The following is a 22,016-nucleotide window of genomic DNA, read 5'->3' on the forward strand; positions in this document are numbered from 1 at the left end:
GCCATTCTACTACAGTTTACGGTCAAAAACCCTCATTAGCTCAGATTTTACGGAAATAGTTTTATTTTTCGAGCCATAAATGGACTTAAGTTTCACATTTGAACCAGAGAATTGTATTTTCCATAATTTTCTTACAACAAACTAGAGTTTACGGTCAAAAACCCTTATTAGCTTAGATTTTACTGACAAAGTTTTATTTTTCTATCCAAAAATGGAGTTAAGTTTCACATTTGAACCAGAGAATTGTATTTTCCATTATTTTCTTACAAAAAACTAGAGTTTACGGTCAAAAACTCTTATTAACTCAGATTTTATAGAAATAGTTTATTTTTCGATCCAAAAATGGACTTAAGGTTCACATTTGAAAGCTATGATCGCAATGAATGATAGTCGTTATCAGAAAAAATGTCAATTGCCAAAAAAAAAGGCAAAAAAAAATGGGGGGAGAGGGGGCCCAAAAAGTAGGAGGGAGGGGGCGCCCTTCGAGTTTAGGGATAGGGGACCTATGGAGGGTTGATGTCTCTGCTGGTTAGGGTCATTGGTGCTTATGATCCTTGATGGTTCGTACTCACATACACCTTACTACTTGATTTGCAAGGATTTCTATGGTTTGTTCTGAATTTCTTTATTAAAATTGTTTTCTTGCCATCTACATCTCTCTTAGTATCAACTTTTTAGTATACGATAATGTTGGACCCTATTTTCAACTGACAACATTGTTCAAACACAACTTGTGTTTTATACAGAACACATCGAAGAACTAAAGCTAGGTCAACTCAGAATGTCATTCTAACATCATTAACCATCTTCATACATTGATATTGTTCCAAATTTATAATAAAATAAGGTATGAATTAACCTACTCTTCAGGGTTACCTTAACTGCTGATCACTTTAACCCTTTTTTTTCTCCATCTTCCAAGCTCCGATGTCTCTGATTAGCTCCTAAGAAATGGATGTTAGCTAAAAAAAACAGTCTGGTTGAAAAACTTGGAGTTGAAACAAACTTGTGTGGGGAATCCCCGCTCATACTGTTATCTTTTTCGCAATGTTTAGGAACTGGAGGGAAATCCCCGCTCCCTTGGAAAGGTACCATGGAACATTGGTGTGAGAGGATACTCACTCTCTTTGAAAAGGTGTAGAGCATCAAGCAAATAGTATGGGAATTCCTAGGGCATCAAGCAAAGTATAAGTTAGCACTCTACTTATAAAATGCAATAACTTTTTTAAGGATTTAACAAAAATCTGATTTTTCAATCAGAAATTAAGGTTTTTATGTAAACTGCAAAAGTATTTATGTTTTCTGAGCAATAGTTTTAATATTTTAGTTTCAACTATAAAACTACCTGAAACTTTTAAAATTGGTTTTGTTTTTTGTGAGGATCTTACTACTCGACGCGTGACTTTAATTCGTCAGGTCATTTTATAGTAAGACGTTTATACATTAAAAAGATATTATGGTCTCAAGAGAACAAATTGATCTGGGTTGCAGCGGTACCTAGTAACCTAGCGAGAAACAGTCACGTCCCTTATTAAATAATTTCAAAATTATAAAGTATTTTTCTAGTTTTAATTAATAAATTCAAATTATTGCGCTTATACCATAAATATTTTTGCAGTTTGCAGTTCAATATCATGTTTTTATTTAAAATTCTCAGGAATTTTTCTAGTTTTAGAAATAAAACTTGTTTTTTTTAATAGAAATACATATTAAATTACGCGTCTGGTAGTTGAGAACCTAACAAAATATAAATCAAATTTAAAAAATTTCAGATATTTTCTAGTTTTAATTAATGAACTAAAATTATCGTTCACACACCACAAATATTTTTGCAGTTTACATAATAACTTTAGCGATCCTGAACTGAGAATTAAAATAAATAAAATTATCCTGTCGAAAGATAAATGTGTATAAATATTGCATTCACATATTACGTCATATATGGTTAAAACTTACGATTATTGCTTCATCATTCATCAAGCTTGTACATGAAAATGTAATTTTCTGTAAAAAGGGATTTTATTTTAAAAAATTCTGTTTCTAATTACAAAAGACACTAGATGTGACAATTTACTTTTAAATTTGCCATTAAACAGGTCTCTACAATGTTCAAGTGCCCTACTATCGGAGGAAAAGAAATGAAAAAGAGAACGCGTTTATGCAGAAAATCGTGGTTTCAGCCACCTTTCTTGATTTTCATGGTAATATATTTTCCTTGTTGTTAAAGCCAAGGGACGGTAAGTTTCTTGTATAAGGATTTCGGACAAAGCAGTTCTAATGTTTTAATTTTTGTTTGAATTTGACAGTGCTTCGTAAAAAATACGAGCTATTGTAGTTATTACTGATGGCCGTAATCGTCTCTAAATAGGTTGCTAGCTACTGCTGCTACACGGATTTTAAGCCAGTATATTTTCCTTGTTATTCAATCCAAGGGACGGATGTTTTTATATAGGGGTCGCGGACAAGGCAGTTCTAATGGCGTCCTTGTTGTTTTGATCCGACTCTATTTTTAGGAGCTATGGGATGTTGTTTTTACTAAGGGACATAATTGTCTCTTACTAGGCTCTTAGCTACCGGTGCAACCCAATTTTCTATGAAATGACCATAGGAGTGAGAGGATACTTACTTCCTTTCAAAGGTTTGGGAAGCGCGTTAAGTATAAGGTCATATACTACTATCGGGTTTGTCGTCCCCCCACAATCACGTAATCGGCCCATTATGCGTTAAAATCTTTGGAATTGTAAGAGAAGAATATAAAAAAATCAGGCAGCTAACTTATTCCAGTATTTACAGTTGTTTGTTCTACTAATTATCGTCTTTTAGTATAATCCGATGAAACTTATATAGTCCCCGTTTACAATGAACTGTATCCTTTATGGATACGACCCCTTATGTGTACTATACTGTTCGTTACCACGAACTGTTTGATCATATTGTTAATTTTACAACTTTATTTCCAGCGTCGTTGTGCAATTATCTAGCACCTTCGGCCGTTAATCGAAAGGTTGGTGGTTCAAGGCACCCGGGGTAGATTTCTTTTAGTTTTTAATTCAGCTGTCAATAAAACTATGCTACCGATAAAACTTACAAAATTCCCATTTACAGTATGGATCACGTATGCAGATGACCGGGGTAAAAAATCCCCGTTAAAGGGAATTTTTAATATATTGACCTTAAATATAATGTACTAGTCTATGCTATAGTTAAGTTGCCTATACAAGTCATTATAGGCAAGAGTTCGTTCCTTATTATACTACCGCTGCAACCCGAACTACTATTGGGACGAGTCACCTTACTATACAGTTCGTTATCACGAACTGTTTTATATTAAATACCTCTGCAAATTGGATTACAAACAGGAAAAAGACTAAGGCTTTTTCATGATTGGAATAGCAAGAGATGATGCTTGTATTTATTATCTTTTAGTGACTATGTACTGTGGTTTGTTCTTTACTAAGTTTCATCTATATCCGATGAAACTTACAAAGTCCCCATTTATAATTAACTGTTTTGATACTTTATATATTGATTACAAAAGGCACTATATGTAGTAATTTCCTTTAAAATGAGCCCTTTGTGATTTTCCAGTGCCTAGATAGATGAGGAGAAAAAACGGAAGCCAAAAAATCAATTTATAGGAGTTTTGGGTTATTTAATTTTTCACTATGGGGCATGCTAGTCTCTTACCAGGCTGCTAGCTACCGCTGTGGCTCGGATTAAAGCAATAGCTCTTAAATTTAAAAAAGAAATTTTAGTTATTTAAGTTACTATGGGCAAGAGTTCGTTCTTTGTCATAGAAAATTAAACTAATTTTTCGAAAGATGAATGTGTATAAATATTGCATTCACTTGTTACGTCCCAAATGGTTATCTTTTAATGTAAACATTGAATGACATGTCAATAAGATATATAAAAAAATTAAATTTTTTGGTCTGGAAATACATATTAAATCCAACGTCGGGTAGTTAGAACCTAACCAAAAATAAAATTAACTTTAAAATTTTATGGTATTTTTCTAGCTTGAATTGAAAGATTCAAACTATTGCTTGGATACCATGGATATTTTTGCAGTTTACACAAGCTGCAAAGAACGCACAAGGACAAAATTCAAAATTATATTCAGAAGTCCAAAAAGATGGCAACAATGCAGGCTGATCTTTGCAAATTTAATAATATTTTACGAATGTTTTACTGGGATTAAGAAAAATATTCAAAATTACAAATTAAAATTCTCTCTGAAGCAGCGGATTTTGTTGAAATGTCGGCTAGAAATGCTTTCGTAAAACTTCATAGTAATAACCAAGAGAAATATTGCATGTTTAATGAAAAGCTTTCAAGGTATGGACCAGCAACTGTGGAACAGTTTACAGATGTAATGGTAAATATTAGATATCACTATGAATATATGTAGGCATAATTGTCCTTTACTTAGTTTCAGCTTTATTCGATGATCGAGCCTTTATGTACTAACTACATCCAACGACTGTGACGTCATTGATCAAAATTGTATATAAAAAATTAAGTTTTTCATAGAAAATTTATTCTATTAAAAAAAAAAAATTAGTACAAATGACACTAGATCTAGAAATTTTCTTTAAAATGAGCCATTGAACAACTGTCTACGATTTTCCAGTGTCAAGCCATCTATGGAAGAGAAAGAAGAAAGAAACAAAGATGCCCTTTAGGCAGAATGCTGTTGTAGCTCCCACTTTTCTTGATTTTCAAGCCAATATATTTCCCTTGCTGTTCAAGCCAAATGACAGAAAGTTTCCTATGCTGGGGTTTCAGACATGGCGGATCTAATGGTGTACTTTTTGTTTTGATCGGACTTTTTTTTAGGTGTTATGGGTTTTTATATTTCTTAACATTGGATGTAATCATCTCTTACTAGGTTGCTAGCTAAGGCTGCAACCCGGATAATTGCTCAGATATCATAAATATTTTTGGAGTTTACACAATAACTTTAGCGATTCTAAACTGAAAAATAAGATATATAAAAAAATTAAATTTTTTGATCTGGAAGTACATATTAAATCCCACGTCGGGTTAAATCCCAACTGTCTACGATGTTCCAGTCTCAGGCTATCCATGGAAGAGAAAGAAGAAAGAAAAAAAGATGCCCTTTAGGCAGAATGCTGTAGCAGCTGCCACTCTTCTTGATTTTCAAGCAAATATATTTCCTTTGCTGTTCAAGCCAAATGACAGAAAGTTTCCTATACAGGGGTTTCAGACATGGCGGTTTTAATGGTGTACTTTTTGTTTTGATCTGACTTTTTTTAGGAGTTATTGGATTTTATATGTCTTAACATTGGACGTAGTCGTCTCTTACTAGGTTGCTAGCTACCGCTGCAACCGGGATTGGTATCAAATTCCACTTTAAGGTTTCGGTTACTATTGAGACCAGTCGCTTTTAATATACAGTTCGTTACCACAAACTTTTTATTTTTTGGATAATAAAATATTTTTTAAAAGAATGCAGTATGAAAATACATAAAAAATGCAGTTTTTTTTTAAAAAGTGATTTTATTTCTTAATTTCTTTGTTTTTGAGTAAAAAAGGCACTATGACTTTTAATTTCCGTTCAAATGAGCCCCCTCGTGACGTTCTAGGACCACTGGGTCAATACGATCACCCCAGGTAAAATGGGCAGATAAACACGCATCCTTGATCTTTTTCTGGCAAAAAAAAACAAATTCCGCAATTTTGCAGGTAAGAGCTTGAAACTTCTACAATAAGGTTGTCTGATACACTGAAATTGATGTGATTTTCATTAACATGCTATGATTTTTGGGGGTGTTTTGAGGGGTGTATGACATTTGAGGGGTCCTTTTTTTTTAAAAAGTCCAATTTTTCCAGGCTCTCAACTTTTGATGTGTAAAGACTAAAATTGATGAAATTTAAATATTTAAAATACACATAAAAATCTAATTCTTTTGATGTTTCTATCGATATTACAATTCCTTTTCTTAGGCTTTCGGTTACTATTGAGACGAGTTGCTCTTACTATACAGTTCGTTACCACGAACTGTTTGAAAACTATTATATTTGAAATCAGCATAGAAATCCAATTCTTTTGATGCATCTATTGATGTCAAAATTTTATTTTTTAGAGTTTTAGTTACTATTGAGCCAGGTCGCTCTTACTATGCAATTTGTTACTAAAACTGTTTGATTTGTCTATGGATTCAGTCATTTTTACCTCAGTTGCCAATCGAAAATGGCAACAAAAGGATGCACCAAATAGAAAGTGATGCAAGAAAAATGACAGCTGAAGAAATCCATTTGATTGCTGGTATATAACCTTTTTTATAGTCGACAAACTTTTTCAGATTTTTGTCACATCCATCTATGTACCTTTTCTCAGGTTTTGAATTTTGGTTGCAGTCATATCTAACCATTTCCGTATTATGTAAAATCCAGCGGTTTTTTTCCATGTTATGTTCCGTGTTATGTAACATTTCCGTGTTATGTAAAATGTAGCGTCCTTTTTCATTGGGATTCAACCACGCGGGAATAATCTCATTTTTCGCTCTGCAGCAGGATTTTGGTACCTCTGTACTATTAAAATTACTGTTCCAGTGCCTAAAAGGAATATAACTGTCCTGTGTTTCAAATGATTGAATGCTACAGCAGTAAAAGCTCTCTTGAAGGTCATCAAGCCATGAAAACGAATCAGGTGTATATTTTTCAAATTCATCCTTTAAACTTTTGCGGTATTCAGTGTTAACTGGCAAAAGATAATGAATTGCCAAAAAATTAGAAATTGTTATAACTAGGCACAAAACAGCCACTACATATTTATATTTTTCTAACAAGATCAAAAGAAGTACTATGAAAGCTACTAAATTAACGATAAACATAGCCAGGAAGAAATATGGACAAAATTTCCGGATTATATCTAATGAAAAATGAAAATACAACATCGGAAGAACAGCTTCAACAAAAAAAGTCACCAAAATAATTATGGTGCAACAAACACTTGCCAAACAGCTTTTGCACGTCATTTTATATTATTCCACTCATAAAACTGTGTAGCGAGTCCATTGAAGCAAAAGGAAAACCAAACTAATTTCAAAATTATAAGGTATTTTTCTAGTTTTAATTAATAAATTCAAATTATTGCGCTTATACCATAAATATTTTTGCAGTTTGCAGTTCAATATCATGTTTTTATTTAAAATTCTCAGGAATTTTTCTAGTTTTAGAAATAAAACTTGTTTTTTTTAATAGAAATACATATTAAATTACGCGTCTGGTAGTTGAGAACCTAACAAAATATAAATCAAATTTAAAAAATTTCAGATATTTTCTAGTTTTAATTAATGAACTAAAATTATCGTTCACACACCACAAATATTTTTGCAGTTTACATAATAACTTTAGCGATCCTGAACTGAGAATTAAAATAAATAAAATTATCCTGTCGAAAGATAAATGTGTATAAATATTGCATTCACATATTACGTCATATATGGTTAAAACTTACGATTATTGCTTCATCATTCATCAAGCTTGTACATGAAAATGTAATTTTCTGTAAAAAGGGATTTTATTTTAAAAAATTCTGTTTCTAATTACAAAAGACACTAGATGTGACAATTTACTTTTAAATTTGCCATTAAACAGGTCTCTACAATGTTCAAGTGCCCTACTATTGGAGGAAAAGAAATGAAAAAGAGAACGCGTTTATGCAGAAAATCGTGGTTTCAGCCACCTTTCTTGATTTTCATGGTAATATATTTTCCTTGTTGTTAAAGCCAAGGGACGGTAAGTTTCTTGTATAAGGATTTCGGACAAAGCAGTTCTAATGTTTTAATTTTTGTTTGAATTTGACAGTGCTTCGTAAAAAATATGAGCTATTGTAGTTATTACTGATGGCCGTAATCGTCTCTAACTAGGTTGCTAGCTACTGCTGCTACACGGATTTTAAGCCAGTATATTTTCCTTGTTATTCAATCCAAGGGACGGATGTTTTTATATAGGGGTCGCGGACAAGGCAGTTCTAATGGCGTCCTTGTTGTTTTGATTCGACTCTATTTTTAGGAGCTATGGGATGTTGTTTTTACTAAGGGACATAATTGTCTCTTACTAGGCTCTTAGCTACCGGTGCAACCCAATTTTCCATGAAATGACCATAGGAGTGAGAGGATACTTACTTCCTTTCAAAGGTTTGGGAAGCGCGTTAAGTATAAGGTCATATACTACTATCGGGTTTGTCGTCCCCCCACAATCACGTAATCGGCCCATTATGCGTTAAAATCTTTGGAATTGTAAGAGAAGAATATAAAAAAATCAGGCAGCTAACTTATTCCAGTATTTACAGTTGTTTGTTCTACTAATTATCGTCTTTTAGTATAATCCGATGAAACTTATATAGTCCCCGTTTACAATGAACTGTATCCTTTATGGATACGACCCCTTATGTATACTATACTTTTCGTTACCACGAACTGTTTGATCATATTGTTAATTTTACAACTTTATTTCCAGCGTCGTTGTGCAATTATCTAGCACCTTCGGCCGTTAATCGAAAGGTTGGTGGTTCAAGGCACCCGGGGTAGATTTCTTTTAGTTTTTAATTCAGCTGTCAATAAAACTATGCTACCGATAAAACTTACAAAATTCCCATTTACAGTATCGATCACGTATGCAGATGACCGGGGTAAAAAATCCCCGTTAAAGGGAATTTTTAATATATTGACCTTAAATATAATGTACTAGTCTATGCTATAGTTAAGTTGCCTATACAAGTCATTATAGGCAAGAGTTCGTTCCTTATTATACTACCGCTGCAACCCGAACTACTATTGGGACGAGTCACCTTACTATACAGTTCGTTATCACGAACTGTTTTATATTAAATACCTCTGCAAATTGGATTACAAACAGGAAAAAGACTAAGGCTTTTTCATGGTTGGAATAGCAAGAGACGATGCTTGTATTTATTATCTTTTAGTGACTATGTACTGTGGTTTGTTCTTTACTAAGTTTCATCTATATCCGATGAAACTTACAAAGTCCCCATTTATAATTAACTGTTTTGATACTTTATATATTAATTACAAAAGGCACTATATGTAGTAATTTCCTTTAAAATGAGCCCTTTGTGATTTTCCAGTGCCTAGATAGATGAGGAGAAAAAACGGAAGCCAAAAAATCAATTTATAGGAGTTTTGGGTTATTTAATTTTTCACTATGGGGCATGCTAGTCTCTTACCAGGCTGCTAGCTACCGCTGTGGCTCGGATTAAAGCAATAGCTCTTAAATTTAAAAAGAAAATTTAGTTATTAAAGTTACTATGGGCAAGAGTTTGTTCTTTGTCATAGAAAATTAAACTAATTTTTCGAAAGATGAATGTGTATAAATATTGCATTCACTTGTTACGTCCCAAATGGTTATCTTTTAATGTAAACATTGAATGACATGTCGCGTTTTTTAAAAACTAACAAAAATTAAAACTATTTTTTATATTTTCAGGTATTTTTCTAGTTTTAATTAAAAAATTAAAATTATTGCTCAAACACAATAAATATTTTGCAGTTTACATAATAACTTTAACGACCCTGAACTTAGAACTAAAATATAATAAAATTATGTTGTCAAAAAATGAACGTGAATAAATATTGCATTTACTTATTACGTCATATATGGTTAATATATGGTTATAATGTCATTCATCAAGCTTGTACACAAACGCAGTTTTTTTGTCAAAATTGATTCTATTTTTAAAAATATTTCGTTTTTAAATACAAAAGATACTAGTTGTAGAAAATTCCTTTAAAATGAGCCGTTATACAGCTCTCTATGATTTTCCAGTAGCAAGCTAGCAGAGGAGAAAAAACCAGAAAGAAAAAAACATGTCTTATGTGGGGAGTATCGTGGTTTCAGCCACTTTTCTTCATTTTTAACCTAATATATTTTCCCTGTTGTTCAGGCCAAGTGATGGTAAGTTTTCTATATAGAGGCTTTGGACAAGGCAGTTCTAATAGCGTACTTCTTGTTTTGATGTGACTCTATTATTAGGAGCTATGGGCAACTTTAGTTTTTACTATCGGGCGTAGTCGTCTCTTACTAGGTTTCTAACTGCCGCTGCAACCCGGACATTCTTGATTAAACTGTTCGTGGTAACAAACAGCATAGTAAGAGTGACTCGTCTCAATAGTAACCGAAAGTCTAAAAACCGAAATTTTGATACTATTTGATACATCAAAGGAATTGGATTTTTATGCTGATTTTAAATATTTAAGTTTCATTAAGTTTACTTTTAAAAGTTTTTCCCTTGGATATGGTGCCATATTTGACTGACTTCGCTGCCTCATTCCCCGTGTTCTAAGTTTTTTTCACCCAATGAGAAAAGCTATATGCTTCTTCCTGCGTGTAATTATCCATTAAAAAATCTGTCTTCTCAAGTTACTAAAGAGGAAAACTCTTTAGGTTAAGGTCACCAATATTTTTATAAGGAAAAACAAACAAAAAAGTAAAGCAAACTGAAAAGAAATCGCAAGGAAAAAAGAATAGGATTAATAGTAATGAAGTATATCGATTCTTTATGTAACAAATAGCTAAATAAGTCCAATGCATACAACGGTATGTTATTCCAATGACCGTCTTTTTATGTACCATTTTAAAAAACATGTAGATATAGTTATGCAAAAAAAAGTAATTTCTGGGGGCACTAACACGAAATTGGATTCGTCTACAGAAACTAGAATAATTCCGGAAATTTTTAAATAAAATAATTTTATTTAATTGCAAACTGCAAAAATATTTATGATGTGTGATCAATAATTTTAATTTTTTTAGTTTAAACCAGAAAAGTACGTGAATTTTTTTTATTTTTTTTAGGTTGTAAGTACTTGAAGTTTTATTTCATCTTTCAGTTAAAAGTCATTATTGTTTCCTAGATCTATATATAATTTTCTATGCTGGATCTTTTCTGCTGTATATTCACCAGTAGATACCAGAAAAAGCCGAAATAATATCGTTTTCGATATCCGATATTTAGTTCAATAAATCGATATCGATATACAATACTACCTAACACCAATAGGGACTGTCCAGCCTATAGGCCTTAAACTGCTGGGGACAGGCAGCTCAAGTACCTACTCCCACAACCCATCATCCGAAATAATTTCTTCCATAGTGAGAACCTGTTCTATAACACGCTGATTTTTTTTTTTTTTTTTTTTACCAGGTGCTGTTTTTTAGAAGAAAAAGAAAGATTGATAACCAATTAAAGATACTATTTTTAAGTCAAAGGGGTGAAAGGACTGCATGATAGTCCATATACCCTTACATATATTCTGCAGGTGAAAGACTCATTTTGCTACATTTGGAATATCAGTGGCATTCATATCAGATAATGGCTTTTCCACAAAGTGTTTGAAATCCCGCGATGTCTTTTTCTTGGTCAGAGCAGCCTAGATCATATACAGTGGGAACAGAAGAAGGATCAGTGATTGGAAGGAACAGAAAACACCTTTCTGGTTGTTTACAATACAGTCCTGATGATCATCAATGCACACCCATGTCAACTTTGCTACAAAACAAATCTTGCGCCAAGCTTGCTAGAAAAGATCGCATGTCTCCAGCAGATTCACATCACAAAAGCTGCAACTCCTCTTATCCCAAATGCCACTAGCACCAACAGCAACAAACATAACACCCAACAAAGGTTCAAATATGGAACCTAGCAGTACAACCTGTACTATGGATAGTGGTTTTCCTGAACCAGCCGGAATACAGATTGGAAGTGCTATCAGGCTCCCTGAAAGACTTGATCTATAGGCAGAATTGGTGTAAGAGAAAGACATGAGTTGTTAGTGAGTATAGTTTGTAAGTAGCAATGCATACAAGAAGCAAGCCTAGCACCTTCTTATGTATGCCTTATGAAAGTAATTAACCTAATAGAAGTAGTATTAGAAGTAGAAGATATATATAAGTAGTAGTGCATAAAAGAAGCAAGCCTAGCACCTTCTTATGTCTGCCTTATGAAAGTAATTAACCTAAAAGAAGTAGTATTAGAAGTAGAAGATATATATAAGTAGTAGTTATGTCAGTAGCAGTGCATACAAGAAGCAAGCCTAGCACCTTCTTATGTATGCCTAATGAAAGTAATTAACCTAAAAGAAGTAGTATTAGAAGTAGAAGATATATATAAGTAGTAGTGCATAAAAGAAGCAAGCCTAGCACCTTCTTATGTCTGCCTTATGAAAGTAATTAACCTAAAAGAAGTAGTATTAGAAGTAGAAGATATTTATAAGTAGTAGTTATGTCAGTAGCAGTGCATACAAGAAGCAAGCCTAGCACCTTCTTATGTATGCCTTATGAAAGTAATTAACCTAAAAGAAGTAGTATTAGAAGTAGAAGATATACACAAGTAGTAGTGCATAAAAGAAGCAAGCCTAGCACCTTCTTATGTCTGCCTTATGAAAGTAATTAACCTAAAAGAAGTAGTATTAGAAGTAGAAGATATATATAAGTAGTAGTGCATAAAAGAAGCAAGCCTAGCACCTTCTTATGTCTGCCTTATGAAAGTAATTAACCTAAAAGAAGTAGTATTAGAAGTAGAAGATATTTATAAGTAGTAGTTATGTCAGTAGCAGTGCATACAAGAAGCAAGCCTAGCACATTCTTATGTATGCCTTATGAAAGTAATACCGCTGCAACCCGGATTCTTACTTTCAGTTAAAAAAACTAGCTTTTTTTTATTTAGTATCTGAACGTTTTTAAATTAATGCAGGTTTTGATTTTGGCTCACCGTACATGAATAATTAAAATGAAATTTGCAGATTAATTTTACTTTTTTTGGGGATAAATGACTTTCTCAAAAGTTGTTTAATTTTATTTACGAAAGTTTTTATTAGTAATCCTTACTGTAAAACTAAATCCAGTATAAGCAATGGTTTGTGCTTCTAATTATCATCTTTTAATTTGGCGTTTCTACCGCTGCAACCCGTATTTCTACCGCTGCAACCCGTATTATGTAATTAATAGGTTGCTAGCTACCGCTGCAACCTAGATATTCGTATTTCTGTTACTATGAGCTAAGGTTCATTCTTCACTGTAAAATCGCTGCAAACTGGATACGACGACTCCTTCGATACGAAGTGCCTGACTGAAGAAGAAAAAATTGTGCCCACATTGTGCCCACATCGTTCTTTACTCAGGCAGTGCTAGAGCGCTGTCTATGATAATAAACTGATTACACACAGGAAAAAGCCTACGGCTTTTTCTTCTTTGAAGTAGTAAGAGACGAGTCTAAAGCAATCAAGTAGCTAGCTAATTCCAATGTATGCAATTGTTTTTTATTCCAATGATCGTCTTTTATTGTAAGGTTGCTAGCTACCGCTGCAACCCGGATTAAAATTAGCAATTAGACAATTCTTTATTATGACCAAGAACTGTTTGATTTAATACTTCAGTTACTATGGATTACAATTCGTTCTTTATTGTACAAACCCTTTATAGGATTTACTATAATTAACAAAATACACCTGATTACAAACAGGAAAAAGCCTACGGCTTTTTCTTCTTTGAAATAGTAAGAGACGAACCTCAAACAATCAAGTAGCTAACTAAGTCGAATGTATGCAATGGTTTATTATTCTAATGATCGTTTTTAATATAAAATAGATTATTTCAGTTAGCATGGTCATGTCGTTCTTTACTGTAAAATGAAATAATAATATGCATATGGCTCTTAAATCATACTTCTTTATGGTTCCATATGGTCTAGTGGCTAGGATAGTTAACTTTCACTTAACAGGCTCGGGTTCGATTCCCGGTGTGAAAAATTTTTAACTCTATAATCTTCGAACATTTGAACCTTTTATAATTTATAATGATGCATAATATAAATACTGTAATCTAAACTATAGTGAAGTTGCGTTTGCAAGTTAGTATAGGGAAGAGTTCGATCTTTATTATAATACTTTTGTTTTGATCTTACTCTATTTTTAGGAGTTTTGTTATATTTCTTAGCATGGGACTGATCGTCTCTTACTAGGTTGCTAGCTACTGCTGCAACCCAAATTCACATATATATTTATTTATGAGAGGCAGCCTGGCCGAGTGGTCCAAGACACTGGTGTTAGCCACCAGTCTCTTCGGAGGCGTGGGTTCAAATCTTACCGCTGGTATACGATTATGTTTGAAAGACTGCAGTGTGAAAAGACATCAAAAATGCAGTTTTTGGTGGAAAAATTTATTCTCTTTTAGAAATAATTTATTTTAGTTACTATAGATTTTTAACCCAATTAATTTCTTTTAAAATGAGCTATTGAACAACCCTCTACGATGTTCCAGTGCCAAGCTATCTGTGGAAAAGAAAAAAAAGAAAAGAGAAAAAAATATCCCGTTTGGGGAGAATAACGTGGTTAAAGTCAATTTTCTTGATTTTCAAGCCAATATATTTCCCTTGCTGTTCAAGCCAAGGGACAGAAAGTTTCCTATACAGGGGTTTCGGACAAGGCGGTTCTAATGGTGTATTTTTTGTTTTGATCTGACTCCTTTGTTAGGAACTATGGGTTTTTATATTTCTTAACATTGGACGTGATCGTCTCTTACTAGGTTGCTAGCTACCGCTGCAACCCGGAAAACTACAAAAATCCATAACTCCTAAAAATAGAGTCAGATCAAAACAAGAAGTACACTACTATAACTGCCTTTTCCGAAACTACTATTGCCCTCTCTTGGCTTGGACAACAAGTTACGTGAAGTATCGATACTGCATATGTCAAAGCGGATTACAGCGGTAACTAGCAACCTAGTAAGGGACGATCACTTCCCTTGGTAAAAACTACAGTAACCCATAACTCCTGAAAAAAGACTCAGTTCAAAACAAGAAGCGCACTATTAGAACCGCCTTGTCCGAACCCGTATATAGAAACTTACCGTCTCTTGGCTTGAACAACAAAGAAAATATATTGGCTTGAAAATCAAGAAAAGCGGGTGCAATAGCATTCTGCATATACGACATCTTTTTTCTCTCTCTCTCTCTCTCTCTCTCTCTCTCTCTCTCTCTCTCTCTCTTTCTCTTTCTTCTCAGATAGCTTGGCAATGGAAAACCGCAGAGAGCTGTTTGATGGCTCATTTTAAAGGAAATTGATGTGGTTAAAAACCCTTTGTAAATAAAAAATAAATTTTTAAAGTATAATCAGTTTTACAAAAAGCTGCGTTTTTCATGTACAAGATTGATCAATAACGTCATAGTCGTAGGTTGTAGCAAGGTCGTCTCTTACTATTCCAATTAAGAAAAAGACCTAGGCTTTTTCCTGTTTGTAATTTCACAGTTTAGTAGTAAAAGAGGATGAAAAATACAATAATTTTTTAGGGTTTTTATAGTAAGAAAAATATTAGAGCATTTTTCTATAGTAAAGAACGAATTGTAGCCCACAGTAAAACCAGCGATAGCTTCAACCTAGAAAAAATATGAACACGGCCAATGGTAACAAAATTCATGGTTGAAGCTGTAACTGCAACCTAATAAATGACGAACCGTAACCCATAGTCACCGAGAGTTGTAACGTGCGTTTCGAAAATTTCCGGGTTGCTGCAGTGGCTTGCAACCTAATAATCCAGGTTGCAGCGGTAGCTAGCAACCTAATAAAAGACGATCACGTCCAATGTTAAGAAATATAAAAACCCATAACTCCTATAAAAAAAAGAGTCAGATCAAAACAAAAAGCCCACCATTAGAACCGCCTTGTCCGATACCCCTATATAGAAAACTTTCTGTCCCTTGGCTTAAAAATCAAGGGAAATATATTGGCCTGGAAATCAAGAAAAGTGGCGGCTACTACAACATTCTGCCTAAACAGCATATTTTTTTCTTTCTTTCTTTCTGTTTGTTTTGCACAGATAGCTTGGCACTGGAACATCGTAGAGAGTTTTACAATGGCTCATTTTAAAGGAAATTGATTGGGTTAAAAATATTTTGTAACTAAAATAAATTATTTCTAAAAGAGAATGAATTTTTCCACTAAAAACTGCATTTTTGATGTCTTTTCATACTGCAGTCTTTTCAAATTATAAATATGGCCTATGCTAGTTTCATCGGATATAGCTGAACCTTGAAAAAGTTACTGTTTACAATATATACAAAGGGATTGATTTTTCTCATGTAACCATATAACGAAATAAGTGGATGCAATATTTATAGACGTTTATCTTTCGACAACATCCGGGTTGCAGCGGTAGCTAGCAACCTAGTAAGATCCGGGTTGCAGCAGTAGCTAGCAACCTAGTAAGAGACGATCACATCCAATGTTAAGAAATATAAAAACCCCTAACTCCTAAGAAAAGAGTCAGATCAAAACAAAAATTACACCATTAGAACCACCTTGTCTGAAACTTCCCTATAGTTAACTTTCTGTCCCTTTGCTTGAATAACAAAGAAAATATATTGGCTTGAAAATCAAGAAAAATGGCAGCTACTACAACATTCTGGCTAAACGGGATATTTTTTTCTTTCCGCTATATTTTCCTCCTCAACTAGCTGGGCACTGGAAAATCATAGAGAGCAGTATAATAGCTCATTTTAAAGGAAATTGCAACATCTAGTCACTTTTGCAATTAAAAATAAAATACTTTTTAAAGTAGAATCAATTTTAACAAAAAAATTGCATTTTTGATGTATTTTCATGCTGCAGTCTTTTCAAAGATATTTGAATTTTGAAGCAATCAAACAGTTCATGGCAATGAAATCTATAGTAATAATAGCTACTTGTCTCAATAGCAACCGACACTCTAAAGAACAAAATTTTGATTGTCTCAATAGTAACCTAAACTCTAAAGAACGAAATTTTGGTACCAATATATACATAAAAGCAAACAGTTCGTTATAACTAACTATATGTTGTATAGTAAGAGCGACTCGTCTCAATAGTAAAACTTGCTACATCTAGTTCCTTCTGTAATTAAAGATAGAATATTTTTTAATAGTTCCGGTTTGCAGCGGTAGCTAGGAACCTAATCAAAAGAGATCATTCGAAGAAAATACCATTGTATATATTAAACTTAGTTAGCTGCTCGATTCCTTGAAGAAAAAAATCTTATTTGTCTACTGAAACTAAAATAATTCCTGAAAATTTAAAAAAATATAATTTTATTTAGCTGCAAAGTGCAAAAATATTTACGGTGTCTGAACAATAATTTCCATTTTTTAATTAAAACCAGAAAAAAACCTGAAAATTTAAAAATTAGTTTGGTTTTCCTTTTGCTTCAATTGACTCGCTACACCATTTTATACGCCATTAATTTTATATCATCTTAGTCCAAATTTTTTTGGCTTAACCCTTAAATTACGTATCTCTGTATTGTTGTCCTATATTTCCAATGAGAAATATTCATTTTTTTTTTATTTTAGTTTTGAGTTCAGAATCTCTTAAGTTATTATGTAAACTGCAAAAATATTTATTATGTCTAACCAATAATACTAATTTTTTAATTCAAACTAGAGCAATACCTGACAATTTTTGAATTAGTTTTGTTTTTTGTCTGCTGGAACCAAAATTTTCTTTTTTGGCTTAATCGCTAAAGTTATTATGTAAACTGCAAAAATAATTATGATGTCTAACCAGTAATAGTAATTTCTTAATGTAAACTACAAAAATACATGAGAATTTTATAATTAGTTTTACTTTTTGTCTCCTGGAACCAAAATTTTTTTCATCTAAGTTCAAAGATATTATTGTATCCTGGAACCAAATTTTTTTTTAGTTTGTAACCCGTAAAGTACGTATCTCCATATTATTGTCTTATAATTGCAATTATTTTAGTTTTCAGTCCAGAATCGCTAAACTTATTATGTAAAATGCAAAAATATTTATGGTGTCTAACCAATAATATTAATTTTTTAATTCAAACAAGAGAAATACCTGAAAATTTAAAAATTATTTTTTTTTTTATGCTAGGTTTTAGATACTCGACACGGGGTATTTTGTACTTAATAATTTTAAACATTGAAACAACATGGTCTCACGCGAGTGGAAAAAAAGAAAGAATAACCAAAAAAAATATCAAAATAGAGCAATCCAAATTTCTACTAATAAAAAACTTTACTACACAAAAAATAAAGCTAACATCCTGAAATATAAGAAAAGTTCATTTAAAAGAGATAAAAATGCCATCGAACGCAATAAAGCTCGAGAACCCGTAAGGATTGCTACTAAGATGTCTTGTGATCCAGAATTTAAGAAAATGAAATATGACAGAGCAAAACAGAGGTATGTTATGGATCAGGGGTATCGAGAAAGGGAAAATTGAGACAGCCAAACAAAAGAGCAAGGAACGGTATGATAACGATATAGATTACCGAAACAAACATAAGAAAAAAGTTGCTACCAGAATAATGGGTAGATACTGGGGTATCGTACCATCGTACATTGTACCATCGGAGATTTACGAAAAATAAGTTATCCTTGCGTCGGGCTTACCATGTGTTGCTACAGCCGGGTTCAAACTGTAGGTCCCATTTAACGAGTTTTAAATTAAAGAAAGATCTGTAGTCTATAGTAATCAGTTAAAAAAAATACATAAAGGACCGATATAGTTCATCATAAATGGTATTTGTCAATTTGGTTTTTATTTATATAATTATCCATTATTATGTAAAATGCAGTAATTTTTGGGGGGTTTTAAAAAACAATTTATTTTTAACTGAAACTAGAATAATTCCTGAAATTTATAGTAAGAGCGACTCGTCTCAATAGTATCTGGGTTGCAGCGGTAGCTAGCAACCTAGTAAGAGACGATCACGTCCAATGTTAAGAAATATAAAAACCCCTAACTCCTAAAAAAAGAGTCAGATCAAAACAAAAAGTACACCATTAGAACCGCCTTATCCGAAACCCGTATAAAGGAAATTTACCGCCCTTTGACTTGAATGACAAAAAAAATATATTGGCTTGAAAATCAAGAAAATTGACTTTAACCACGTTATTCTCCACAAACGGGATATTTTTTTGTTTCCAGAGATAGCTTGGCACTGGAACATCGTAGAGAGTTGTTCAATAGCTCATTTTAAAGGAAATCTCTAGATCTAGTGCTATTTGTAATTAATTTTTTTAAATTAATTATTTTTTACGAAAAACTTAATTTTTTAGATACAATATTGATCAATGACGTCATAGTCTATGGATGTAGTTAGTATTCGGGTTGCAGCGGTAGCTAGCAAGCTAGTAAGAGACGATCACATCCAATGTTAAGAAATATAAAAACCCCTAACTCCTAAGAAAAGAGTCAGATCAAAACAAAAATTACACCATTAGAACCACCTTGTCTGAAACTTCCCTATAGTTAATTTTCTGTCCCTTGGCTTGAATAACAAAAAAAATATATTGGCTTGAAAATCAAGAAAAATGGCAGCTACTAAAACATTCTGCCTAAACGGGATATTTTTTTCTTTCCGCTTGATTTTCCTCCTCAACTAGCTGGGCACTGGAAAATCATAGAGAGCTGTATAATAGCTCATTTTAAAGGAAATTGCAACATCTAGTCACTTTTGTAATTAAAAATAAAATACTTTTTAAAGTAGAATCAATTTTGTCAAAAAAATTGCATTTTTGATGTATTTTCATACTGCTGTCTTTTCAAAGATATTTGAATTTTGAAGCAATCAAACAGTTCATGGTAATGAAATCTATAGTAATAATAGCTACTTGTCTCAATAGTAACCGACACTAAAGAAAAATTTTTTTATTGTCTCAATATTAACCGAAACTCTAAAGAACGAAATTTTGGTACCAATAGATACATCAAAGCAAACAGTTCGTGATAACGAACTATATATTGTATAGTAAGAGCGACTCGTCTCAATAGTAAAACTTGCTACATCGAGTTCCTTCTGTAATTAAAGATAAAATATTTTTTAATAGTTCCGGTTTGCAGCGGTAGCTAGGAACCTAATTAAAAGAGATCATTCGAAGAACATACCATTGTATATATTAAACTTAGTTAGCTGCTCGATTCCTTGAAGAAAAAAATCTTATTTGTCAACTGAAACTAGAATAATTCCTGAAAATTTAAAAAAATTTAATTTTATTTAGCTGCAAAGTGCAAAAATATTTACGGTGTCTGAACAATAATTTTCATTTTTTAAATCAAACCAAAAAAAACCTGAAAATTTAAAAATTAGTTTGGTTTTCCTTTTGCTTCAATTGACTCGCTACACCATTTTATACGCCATTAATTTTATATCATCTTAGTTCAAAGTTTTTTTGCTTAATCCGTAAATTACGTATCTCTGTATTGTTGTCCTATATTTCCAATGAGAAATATTCATTTTTTTTTTATTTTAGTTTTGAGTTCAGAATCTCTTAAGTTATTATGTAAACTGCAAAAATATTTATTATGTCTAACCAATAATACTAATTTTTTAATTCAAACTAGAGCAATACCTGACAATTTTTGAATTAGTTTTGTTTTTTGTCTCCTGGAACCAAAATTTTCTTTTTTGGCTTAATCGCTAAAGTTATTATGTAAACTGCAAAAATAATTATGATGTCTAACCAGTAATAGTAATTTCTTAATTTAAACTACAAAAATACATGAAAATTTTATAATTAGTTTTACTTTTTGTCTCCTGGAACCAAAATTTTTTTCATCTAAGTTCAAAGTTATTATTGTATCCTGGAACCAATTTTTTTTTGGTTTGTAACCCGTAAAGTACGTATCTCCATATTATTGTCTTATAATAGCAATTATTTTAGTTTTCAGTCCAGAATCGCTAAACTTATTATGTAAAATGCAAAAATATTTATGGTGTCTAACCAATAATACTAATTTTTTAATTCAAACAAGAGAAATACCTGAAAATTTAAAAATTAGTTTTTTTTATGCTAGGTTTTAGATACTCGACACGGGGTATTGTGTACTTAATAATTTTAAACATTGAAAAAATATGGTCTCACGCAAGTGGAAAAAAAGAAAGAATAACCAAAAAAATATCAAAATAGGGCAATCCAAATTTCTACTAATAAAAAACTTTACTACAAAAAAAATAAACCTAACATACTGAAATATAATAAATATTTATTTAAAAGAGATAAAAATGCCACCGAACGCAATAAAGCTCGAACACACGTAAGGATTGCTAATAAGATATCTTGTGATCCAGAATTTAAGAAAATTAAATATGAAAGAGCAAAACAGAGGTATTTTACGGATCAGAGGTATCGAGAAGGAAAAATTGAGACAGCCAAACAAAAGAGCAAGGAACGGTATGATAACGATATAGATTACCGAAAAAAACATAAGAAAAAATTTGCTACCAGAATAATGGGTAGATACTGGGGTGACAAAAGCTATAATGAAAAAATTAAATTCTCTGCGAGGTTTTACCGAAGAACGCATAAGGACAAAGGAGAAACAGAGAAACATTGTACGCATGTTTTATCGGGATCACGAAAAGTATTCAAAATTACAGATTTTATCCGGGTTGCAGCGGTAGCTAGCAACCTAGTAAGAGACGATCACGTCCAATGTTAAGAAATATAAAAACCCATAGTTCCTAAAAAAGGAGTCAGATCAAATTCAAAAGTACACCATTAGAACCGCCTTGTCCGAAACACCTGTATAGGAAACTTTCAGTCCCTTGGATTGAACAGCAAGGGAAATATATTGGATTGAAAATCAAGAAAAGTGGAAGCTACTACAACATTCTGCCTAAACGGGATATTTTGTTTTTCTTTTTTTCTTTTCCACAGATAGCTTGGCACTGGAACATCGTAGGCACTGGAACATTGCAAAAATATTTGCATATATTTTAACAAGGGATTACAACAATTCAAAAACCTTAAAAAGGAAAACCAAAAGTTTGAAGCTTAGTAGAAATTGTTGTTAGAAATGGGACTTACTTTAATAATCAAATATCTTTGAAAATACCCTCGTATGAAAACACAGCAAATAGTCTCCGATTTGAAGACAAGCGACTATCAGTATCTATATATAGAAACCTGCCCCGTGCCAAGTGCCGGGGCCCTGTTGCTGGCTATTGCAAAAATATTTGTATATAT

The 22,016-nt window shown here is 32.4% G+C and overlaps 1 protein-coding gene across 1 annotated transcript in view; it reads right to left on the reverse strand.

Annotated features, from left to right (window-relative positions):
* The window catches only part of Liprin-beta (liprin-beta 1), a 622,086-nt gene that overhangs the window by 433,366 nt on the left and 166,704 nt on the right, over positions 1-22,016 (reverse strand). The gene's annotated exons all lie outside the window — the stretch shown is intronic.

The sequence above is a fragment of the Artemia sp. Qi Xiang Cuo genome, chromosome 2, assembly GCF_049724085.1.
Source record: "Artemia sp. Qi Xiang Cuo chromosome 2, ASM4972408v1, whole genome shotgun sequence".
NCBI lineage: Eukaryota > Metazoa > Arthropoda > Branchiopoda > Anostraca > Artemiidae > Artemia > Artemia sp. Qi Xiang Cuo.